Source organism: Aristolochia californica, unplaced genomic scaffold (assembly GCF_029961685.1).
Source record: "Aristolochia californica isolate CCGP_79_NKW_82.1479 unplaced genomic scaffold, dmAriCali1.0.hap1 SCAF_42, whole genome shotgun sequence".
Taxonomy (NCBI): domain Eukaryota; kingdom Viridiplantae; phylum Streptophyta; class Magnoliopsida; order Piperales; family Aristolochiaceae; genus Aristolochia; species Aristolochia californica.
In genome coordinates this window covers 86979-97308 of record NW_027182126.1, presented here as the reverse complement: position 1 = coordinate 97308, position 10330 = coordinate 86979, and positions in this window count along the sequence as shown.

The window sequence follows — 10330 nt, the reverse complement described above, 5'->3', positions numbered from 1 at the left end:
AAAAGATGAAATATAGAAAGTAAAATGAAATACAGAAAAAATATGAAATATAGAAAGTAAAATGAAATATAGAAAAAAAGATGAAATATAGACAATAAAATGAAATATAATAAGAAAAACGATTTATAGAAAGTAACATGAAATAAATAAAGAAAGATGAAATATAGAAATTAAAATGAAATATAGAAAGAAAGATAAAATACATAAAGAAAGATGAAATATAAAGAATGTAAAATGAAATATAGAAAGTATGATGATATAAAGAAAGTAAAATGAAATATAGAAATAAAAGTGAAATAAAGAAGAAAAGGTGAAATAAAGAAAGTAAAATAAAATATAGGAAAAAGATTAAATATAGAAAGTAAAATTAAATACTGACAGAAGGATGAAATATAGAAATGTAAAATTTAATACATAAAGAAAGAAGAAATATAAAAATAAAAATGAATTATAGAAAAAAGTTAAAATATAGAAAGTAAAATGAAATATAGAATGAAAGACGAAATATAGGAAGAAAGGTAAAATATAGAAAGTAACTTGAAATATCGAAAGAAAGATGAAATATAGAATGAAAGATAAAATATAGAAAGTTAAATGAAATATAGAAAGAAATATCAAATACAGAAAGTAAATTGAATTATAGAAAGTACGATGATACATAGAAATAAAATAAAATATAGTAAGTAAAATGAAATATAGAAAGAAAGATGAAATATAGAAAGTAAAATGAAATATAGAAAGTAAGATGATATATAGAAAGTAAAATTAAATATAGAAAGAAATAAAAAATATAGAAAGTAAAATGAAATATAGAAAGAAAGATGAAATATAGAAAGTCAAATGAAATACAGAAAAAAAGATGAAATATAAAAATTAAAATGAAATATAGAAAGAAAGATGAAATATAGAAAGTAAACTGAAATATAGTAAGAAAAATAATATATAGAAAATGACATGAAATAAAGAAAGAAATATGAAACACTTCTTTTCTATATCATTTTCTTTCTATATTTTATTTTGCTTTCTGTATTTCATTTTGCTTTCTATATTTCATCTTCTTTCTATATTTCATTTTGCTTTCTGTATTTCATTTTTATTTCTCTATTTCATTTTTCTTTCTACATTTCTTTTTATTTTTTATATATTTCATCTTTCTTTATGTATTTCATCTTTATTTCTATAATTCATCTTTCTTTCTATATTTACTTTTTCTTTCAATATTTTTTTTATCTTTCTTTCCATATTTCGTTTTACTTTCTATATTTCCTATTTCTCTCTATATTTCATTTTTCTTTCTTTACTTTAACCTTCTTTCTAAATTTCATCTTCTTTCTATATTTCATCTTTTTATCTATAATTCATCTTTCTTTCTGTATTTCATTTTACTTTCTATATTTCATCTTTCTTTCTATATTTCATTTTAGTTTATATATTTCATCTTTATTTCTCTATTTCATTTTTTTTCTATATTTCTTTTTACTTTTTATATATTTCATCTTTTTTTATTTATTTTACCTTTCCTTCTATATTTTATTTTACTTTTTATATTTCATTTTACTTTCTATAGATCATCTTTATTTCAATATTTATTTTACTTTATATATTCCATGGGTTTTTTTATATTTTATTTTACTTTCTATATTTTATCTTTCGTTCTATGATTCATTTTTATTTCTATATTTTATTTTACTTTCTATAATTCGTCTTTCTTTCTGTATTTCATCTTTCTTTCTATATTTACTTTTTCTTTCAATATTTATTTTTCATCTTTCTTTCTATATTTCATTTTAATTTCTATATTTCCTATTTCTTTCTATATTTTATTTTTCGTTGTTTATTTTAACCTTCTTTCTATATTTCATCTTCTTTCTTTATTTCATGTCACTTTCTATATATCATTTTTATTACTATATTTCATTTTACTTTCTATATTTCATCTTTCTTTCTGTATTTCATTTTAATTTCTATATTTCATCTTTCTTTTTGTATTTCATTTTACTTTCTACATTTCATCTTTCTTTCTATATTTCATTTTACTTTCTATATTTTGTCTTTCTTTCTATATTTAATTTTACTTTCTATATATCATCTTACTTTATATATTTTATTTTACTTTCTATATTTAATTTTACTTTCTATATATCATCTTTCTTTCTAATTTCTTCTTTCATTCTTTCTTTCTGCCTTCTTTCGTTTTTTTCTTTTTTTTTCTTTCTTTCTTCTTTCTGTCTTTATTTCTTCTTTCTTTCAATTTTTATGTCTTATTTCCTTTTTTTTCTCATATTTCGTACTTCCTTCTTCCCTGTTTCTTATTTCTTCTTTCCATCTTTCTTTCTTGTTTGTTTGTTTGTGTGTTTCTTCTTTCCTTTTGATGTTTTCTTCTTTATGTTTTGTTTGTTTATTTCTATCTTGATTATTTCTTTCTTCTTCTTTTCTTCTTTCTTATTTCTTTCAATGTGCCTTCTTTCTTTATTTATTCTTTTCTCTTTATTTCTTCATTCTCTCATTTGTTCTTTTTTTTGTTTATTTCTTTTATTGTTTATGTTTCTTTCGTTCATTTTTCCTGATTTCTTTCTTAATTTCTTCAGCTTTCTTTGTTCTTTCTTTATTTCTTTCTTTGTTCTTCTTTCTTCATTTCTTTCTTCCTCTCTTCTTCTGTCTTTCTTTTTTATTTTAATCTTTATTTCTATCTTGTTTCTTGCGTTTTTGTTTCTTTTTTTCTTTCTTTCTTATTCTTTCTATCTATCAATCTTTCTTCTTTCCATTTTCTTCGTTTCAATGATTTGTCTTTATTTTTTTGTTTTCTTTAGTTCTTATTTTTATTTTTCCTTTTCTTTTTAATCATTCATTCTTTCTTTCTTTCTTTATTTCTTTAATCTTTCTTGTTTCTTTCCTAATTGATTCTTTCTTTTCTCTTCTTTCATTTTTTTCTTTTGTCTTTCTTTCGTTCATTCTTCATTCTTTCTTTCTTTTTGTCTTCTTTCTTTCTTTCTTTCTTCCTCACTTCTTGGGTCTTTCTTGTTTAATTTTATTTAGAGAGTAAAATGAAATATAGAAAGAAAGATTAAATTTAGAGAGTAAAATTAAATATAGAAAGAAAGATGAAATAAAGAAAGTAAAATGAAATATAGAAAGAAAGATGAAATAAAGAAAGTAAAATGACATAGAGAAAGAAAGATGAAATATAGAACGTAAGAAGAAATATAAAAAGTAAAATTTAATATATAAATAAAATAAAATATAAAACTAAATATGAAATATTGAAAAAAGTTTAAATATAGATAGTAAAATGAAACATAGAATGTAAGACAAAATATAAAAAATAAAATGAAATATAGAAAGAAAGATGAAATATAGAAAGAAAGATGAAATATAGAAAGTAAAATGAAATACTGAAAGAAAGATGAAATATAGAAAGTAAAGTGAAATATAAAAAGTATGATGATATTTAGAAATTAAAATGAAATAAAAAAATAAAATGAAATATAGAAAGAAAGATGAAATATAGAGAGTAAAATGAAATATAGAAAGTAAAATTAAATATAGAAAGAAAGATGAAATATAGAAAATAAAAAGAAATATAGAAAGAAAGATGAAATACAGAAAGAAAGACGAAATATAGAAAGTAAAATGAAATATAGAAAGAAAGATGAAATATAGAAAGTAAAATAAAATATACTAAGAAAAATGATAAATAGAAAGTAAAAAGAAATAAAGAAATAAAAATAAAATATAGAAAGTAAAATGAAGTATAGAAAGAAAGTTGAAATATAGAAAGAAGGTTAAAATAAAGAAAGAAAAAGGAAATATAGAAAGAAAGATGAAATTCAGAAAGTAAAATGAAATATAAAAATTAAAAAGATATATAGATAGTAAAATGAAATATAGAAAGGAAGATAAAATATAGAAAGTAAAATGTAATATTGAATAAAAGTTGAAATATAAAAAATAAAATGAAATGTTCAAAGAAAAAGGAAATATAGAAATAAAGAAGAAATATAGAAAGAAAGATAAAATATAGAAACTAAAATGAAATACTGTAAGAAAAATGAACTATAGAAAGTAAAATGAAATACTAAAAGAAAGAAGAAATACAGAAAGTAAAATTAAATATATAAAGAAAAATGAAATTTTGAAACTAAAATGAAATATAGAAAGAAGATGAAATGTAGAAAGTAAAATGAAAAATAGATATTAAGATGAAATATAGAAAGCAAAATAAAATATAGAAAGTAAAATGAAATATTGAAAGAAAGATGAAATAAAGAAAGAAAAATGAAATAAGGATAGAAAGATGAAATATAGAAATTAAAATAAAATATAGAAAGAAAGAAGAAATATAGAAATTAAAATGAAATATAGAAAGAAAGATGAAATATAGAAAGTAAAATGAAATTTAGTAAGAAAGATGAACTATAGAAAGTAAAATGAAATATTGAAAGAAAGATGAAATATAGAAAGTAAAATAAAATATAGAATGAAAAATGAAATATAGAAAGTAAAAAAAAATAGTAAGATAAATAATATATAGAAAGTAACATGAAAAACAGAAAGAAAGATGAAATATAAAAAGTAAAATAAAATATAGGAAAAAAGATTAAATATAGAATGTACAATAAAAAGTAGATAGAAAGATGAAATATAGAAAGTAAATCAAAATACAGAAAGTAAAATGAAATATAGAAAGAAAGATTATATAAAAAGTAACAAAAAATATAAAAAGTAAGATAAAATATAGAAAGAAAGATGAAATATAGAAAAAAAAAAGGTGAAATATAGAAAGAAAGGTAAATTATAGCGATTAAGACACAAATAAAAAGAAAGAAAAAATATAGAAATAAAAAGAAATATAGAAACAAAGATGAAATATAGAAGGTAAAATGAAATATAGAAAGAAAGACGAAATATATAAAGTAACATGAAATATAGAAAGAAAGATGAAATATAGAAAGTAAAATGAAATATAGAAAAAAAAATGAAATTTGGAACGTAATATGAAATAATGAAAGAAAAATGAACAATAGATAGAAAGTTGAAATATTGAAAAAAAGATGAAATAAATAAAGTAAAATGAAATATAGAAAACAGATGAAATATAGAAAGAAAAATGAAATACTAAAAAAAATATAGAAAAAAAGACGAAATATAGAAAAAAAGACGAATTACAGAAAGTAAAATGAAATATAAAATGAAAGATAAAATATAGAAAGTAAAATAAAAAATAGAAAGAATGATGAAATATAGAAAGTAACATGAAATATAGAAAGAAAGATGAAATATACAAAGTAAAATGAAAAATAGAAACAAAAGATGAAAATATAGAGTGTAAAATAAAATATAGAAAGAAAGATGAAATATAGAAGGAAACATAAAATATTGAAAGTAAATTGAAATATAAAAAGAAACTTGAAATGTAAAAAGTAAAATGAAATATAGAAATAAAAATGAAACGTAAAATTAAAAATTAAATAGAGAAAGAATGATGAAATATAGAAAGTATACTGAAGTATTGAATTAAAGATGAAATAAAGAAAGTAAAATGAAAATAGAAAGAAAGATGAAATATAGAAAGTAAAATGAAATATAGAATGAAAAACGAAATATAGAAAATAAATTTAAATATAGGAAGAAAAATGAAATATAGAAAGAAAGATAAAAGATTGAAAGTAAAATGAAATACAGAAAGAAAGATGAAAAATAGAACGAAAGATAAAATATAGAAAGTAAAATGAAATATAGAAAGTACGATGAAATATGGAAAGTAAAATGAAATATAAAAAGTATGATGATATATAGAAAGTAAAATGAAATATAGAAAGTAAAATAAAATAAAAAATAAAAAATATAAAATAAAAAATAAAATGAAATATAGGATGAAAGATGAAATATAGAAAGAAAGATGAAATATAGAAAGAAAAATAAAATATAGAAAGAAAGATGAAATTTAGAACGAAAGATAAAATATAGAAAGTAAAATGAAATATAGAAAGAAAGATGAAATATATAAAGTAAAATGAAATATAGAAAGTATTATGATATATAGAGAGTAAAATGAAATATAGAAATAAAGATGAAATATAGAAAGAAAAATGGAATGTAGAAAGTAAAATGAAATGTAGAAAGAAGATGAAATGTAGAAAGTAAAAATAAATATAGAAAGAAAGATGAAATATAGAAAGTAAAAAGAAATACATAAATAAAGATGAAATATAGAAAGTAAAAGGAAATATTTCATATTTTATTTTATATTTCATTTTACTTTCTTTATTGTAATCTTCTTCCTATATTTGATTTTACTTTCTATATTTCATCTTTCTTTCTAAATTTCATTTTACTTTCTATATTTAATCTTTCTTTCTGTATTTCTTTTTACTTTCTATATTTCATCTTTCTTTCTATATTTTATTTTACTTTCTATTTTTCATCTTACTTTCTATTTTTTATTTTACTTTCTATATTTCAACTTCTTTCTATATTTCATTTTACTTTCTATAATTCATCTTTCTTTCTATAATTCAATTTTCTTTCCATATTTCCATTTTCATTCAATATTTTATTTTTTTATTTCAACTTTCTTTCTGTTTTACATTTTACTTTCTATATTTTATCTTTCTTTCTACATTTCTTTTATCTTTCTAAATATCTTCACACTTTCTATATTTCATTTTACCCTCTTTCTATATTCCATTTTAGTTTCTATATTTCATCTTTCTTTCTTTATTTCATGTTACTTTCTATATTTCATCTTTCTTTATACATTTCATTTTACTTTCTATATTTCATTATACTTTCTATATTTCAAATTTCATTCTATATTTCATTTTACTTTCTTTATTTTAATCTTCTTTCTATATTTTATTTTACTTTCTGTATTTCATCTTTCTTTCTAAATTTCATTTTACTTTCTATATTTAATCTTTCTTTTTGTATTTCATTTTACTTTCTATATTTCATCTTTCTTTCTATATTTTATTTTACTTTCTATTTTTCATCTTACTTTATGTTTTTCATTTTACTTTCTATATTTCAACTTCTTTCTATATTTCATTTTCCTTTCTATAATTCATCTTTGTTTCTATAATTCATCTTTCTTTCCATATTTCCTTTTTCTTTCAATATTTCATTTTTTTATTTCATCGTTCTTTCTATATTACATTTTACTTTCTATACTTCATCTTTCTTTATATATTTCTTTTTACTTTCTATGTTTCATATTTCTTTCTATATTTCATTTTACTTACTTTATTTTAACCTTCTTTCTATATTTCATTTTACTTTCTATTTTTCACCTTTCTTTCTTTAATTCATGTTACTTTCTATACATCATTTTTTTACTATATTTTATTTTACTTTCTATATTTCTTCTTTCTTTATAAATTTCATTTTACTTTTTATATTTCATCTTTCTTTCTTTATTTCATTTTACTTTCTATATTACATCCTTCTTTCTATATTTTATTTCACTTTCTATATTTCATCTTTCTTTCTATATTTCATTTTAGTTTCTATATTTCATCTTTCTTTATTTCTTTATTTCATGTTACTTTCTATATATCGTTTTTCTTACTATATTTCATTTTACATTCTATATTTTATTTTACTTTCTATACTTCATCATTCTTTCTGTATTTCATTTTACTTTCTATATTTCATATTTCTTTCTTTATTTTATTTTACTTTCTATATTTCATCTCACTTGCTATATTTCATCTTACTTTTATTTTTCATCTTACCTTCTATTTTTCATTTTACTTTCTATATTTCATTTTCTTTCTACATTTCATTTTACTTTCTACAATTCAACTTTCTTTCTATATTTTATCTTTCTTTCCATTTTTCCTTTTTCTTTCAATATTTCATTTTATTTTATTTTTATTTCTTTTTTCTTTCTATTTTACATTTTACTTTCTATATTTCATATTTCATTCTATATTTCATTTTACTTTCTTTATTTTAACCTTCTTTCTATATTTTAGATGAAATATAGAAAGAAAGATGAATTATAGAAAGAAAGATGAATTATACAACGAAAGATAAAATATAGAAAGTAAAATGAAATATAGAAAGAAAGATGAAATATAGAAAGTAAAATGAAATATAGAAAGTAAAATGAAATATAGAAAGAACGATGAAATATAGAAAGTAAAATGATGTATAGGGAGAAATATTAAATAAAGAAAGAAAGATGAAATCTAGAAAGTAAAATGAAATATAGAAAGAAAGATGAAATATAGAAAGTAAAATAAAATATAGAAATAAAGATGAAATATAGAAAGTAATATAAAATATAGAAAGAAAGATGAAATATAGAAAATAAAATAAAATATAGTAAGAAAAATGATATATAGAAAGTAAAATGAAATAATTAAAGAAAGATGAAATATAGAAAGTAAAATGAAATATAGAAAAAAAGATGAAATACATAAAGAAAGATGAAATATATACAAAGTAAAATGAAATATAGAAAGTATGATGATATAACAAACGTAAAATGATATATAGAAATAAAGGTGAAATAAAGAAAGTAAAATAAAACATAGAAAAAATATTAAATATAGAAAGTAAAATTAAATACTGAAAGAAGGATGAAATATAGAAATGTAAAATTTAATATATAAAGAAAGAATAAATATAAAAATAAAAATGAAATATAGAAAAAATTTAAAATATAGAAAGTAAAATGAAATATAGATAGAATGAAAGACGAAATATAGAAAATAAAAGAAATATAGGAAGAAAGATGAAATATAGAAAGAAACTTGAAATATAGTAGAACGATGAAATATAGAATGAGAGATAAAATCTAGGAAGTAAAATGAAATATAGAAAGAAAGATGAAATATAGAAAATAAATTGAAATATTAAAAGTACGATGATGTAAAGAAAGTAAAATGAAATATAGAAAGTAAAATGAAATATAGAAAGAAAGATGAAATATAGAAAGTAAAATAAAATATATAAAGTAAGATGATATATAGAAAGTAAAATTAAATATAGAAAGAAAGACAAAATATAGAAAGTAAAATGAAATATAGAAAGAAAGATGAAATGTAGAAAGTAAAATGAAATACAAAAAGAAAGATGAATTATAGAAATTAAAATGAAATACAGAAAGAAAGATGAAATATAGAAAGTAAAATGAAATATAGTAAAAATAATGATATATAGAAAGTGACATGAAATAAAGAAAGAAAGATGAAATATAGAAAGAAGATGAAATATAGAAAGAAGGTTAAAATAAACAACGAAAAATGAAATATAGAAAGAAAGATGAAAAATAAATATTGAAAGAAAAATTAAATATAGAAAGAAAGATGAAATACAGAAAGAAAGACGAATTATATAAAGTAAAATGAAATAAAGAAATAAAGATGAATCATAGAACGAAAGATAAAATATAGAAATAAAATAAAATATAAAAAATGATGGAATATAGAAAGTAAAATAAATATTGAAATAAAGATGATCTATAGAAAGTAAAATGAAATATAAAAAGTAAAATAAAATATAGAAGGGAAGGTAAAATAAATAAAGAAAGATGAAATATATAAAAATTAAAAAGAAATATAGAAAAAAAGTCGAAATAGAGAAATAAAGATGAAATATATAAAATAAAATGAAATATAGAAAGTAAAATGAAATACAAAAAGAAAGATGAATTATTGAAAAAAAGATGAAATATAGAAAGAAGATGAAATTTAGAAAGAAGGTTATAGTAAAGAAAGAAAAATGAAATATAGAGAGAAATAGGAAATATAGAAAGTAAAACGAAATATAGAATAGAATGAAAGACGAAATATAGAAAATAAAAGAAATATAGGAAGAAAGATGAAATATAGAAAGAACGATGAAATATAGAATGAGAGATAAAATCTAGGAAGTAAAATGAAATATAGAAAGAAAGATGAAATATAGAAAATAAATTGAAATATAGGAACAAGAAAGAAAGAAAGACTCATAAACAAAAAAGAAAAGAAAAAAGAAAGAAACAATAAAGAAACAGACAAGAAAGATAAGAAAGAAAGAAGACGAAAAGAAAGAAAGAATAAAGAAAGACGGTGTTTCTTCTTTTTTCTGTTTTCTTTCTTCTTGTTTATATATTTATTATTTCTTTCTTCTTCTTTTCTCCTTTCTTATTTTTTTCAATGTGCCTTATTTCTTAATTGATTCCTTCTTTCTTTCTTTCTTTCTTTCTTTCTTTCTTCTTTCATTTTTTTTTCTTTCTTTCTTTTTGTCTTCTTTAGATCTTTCTTCCTTTCTTTTTTCTTTATTTCTAACTTATTTGTTTGTTTGTTTCTATCGTGATTCTTTTTTTTTCTTTTCTTATTTA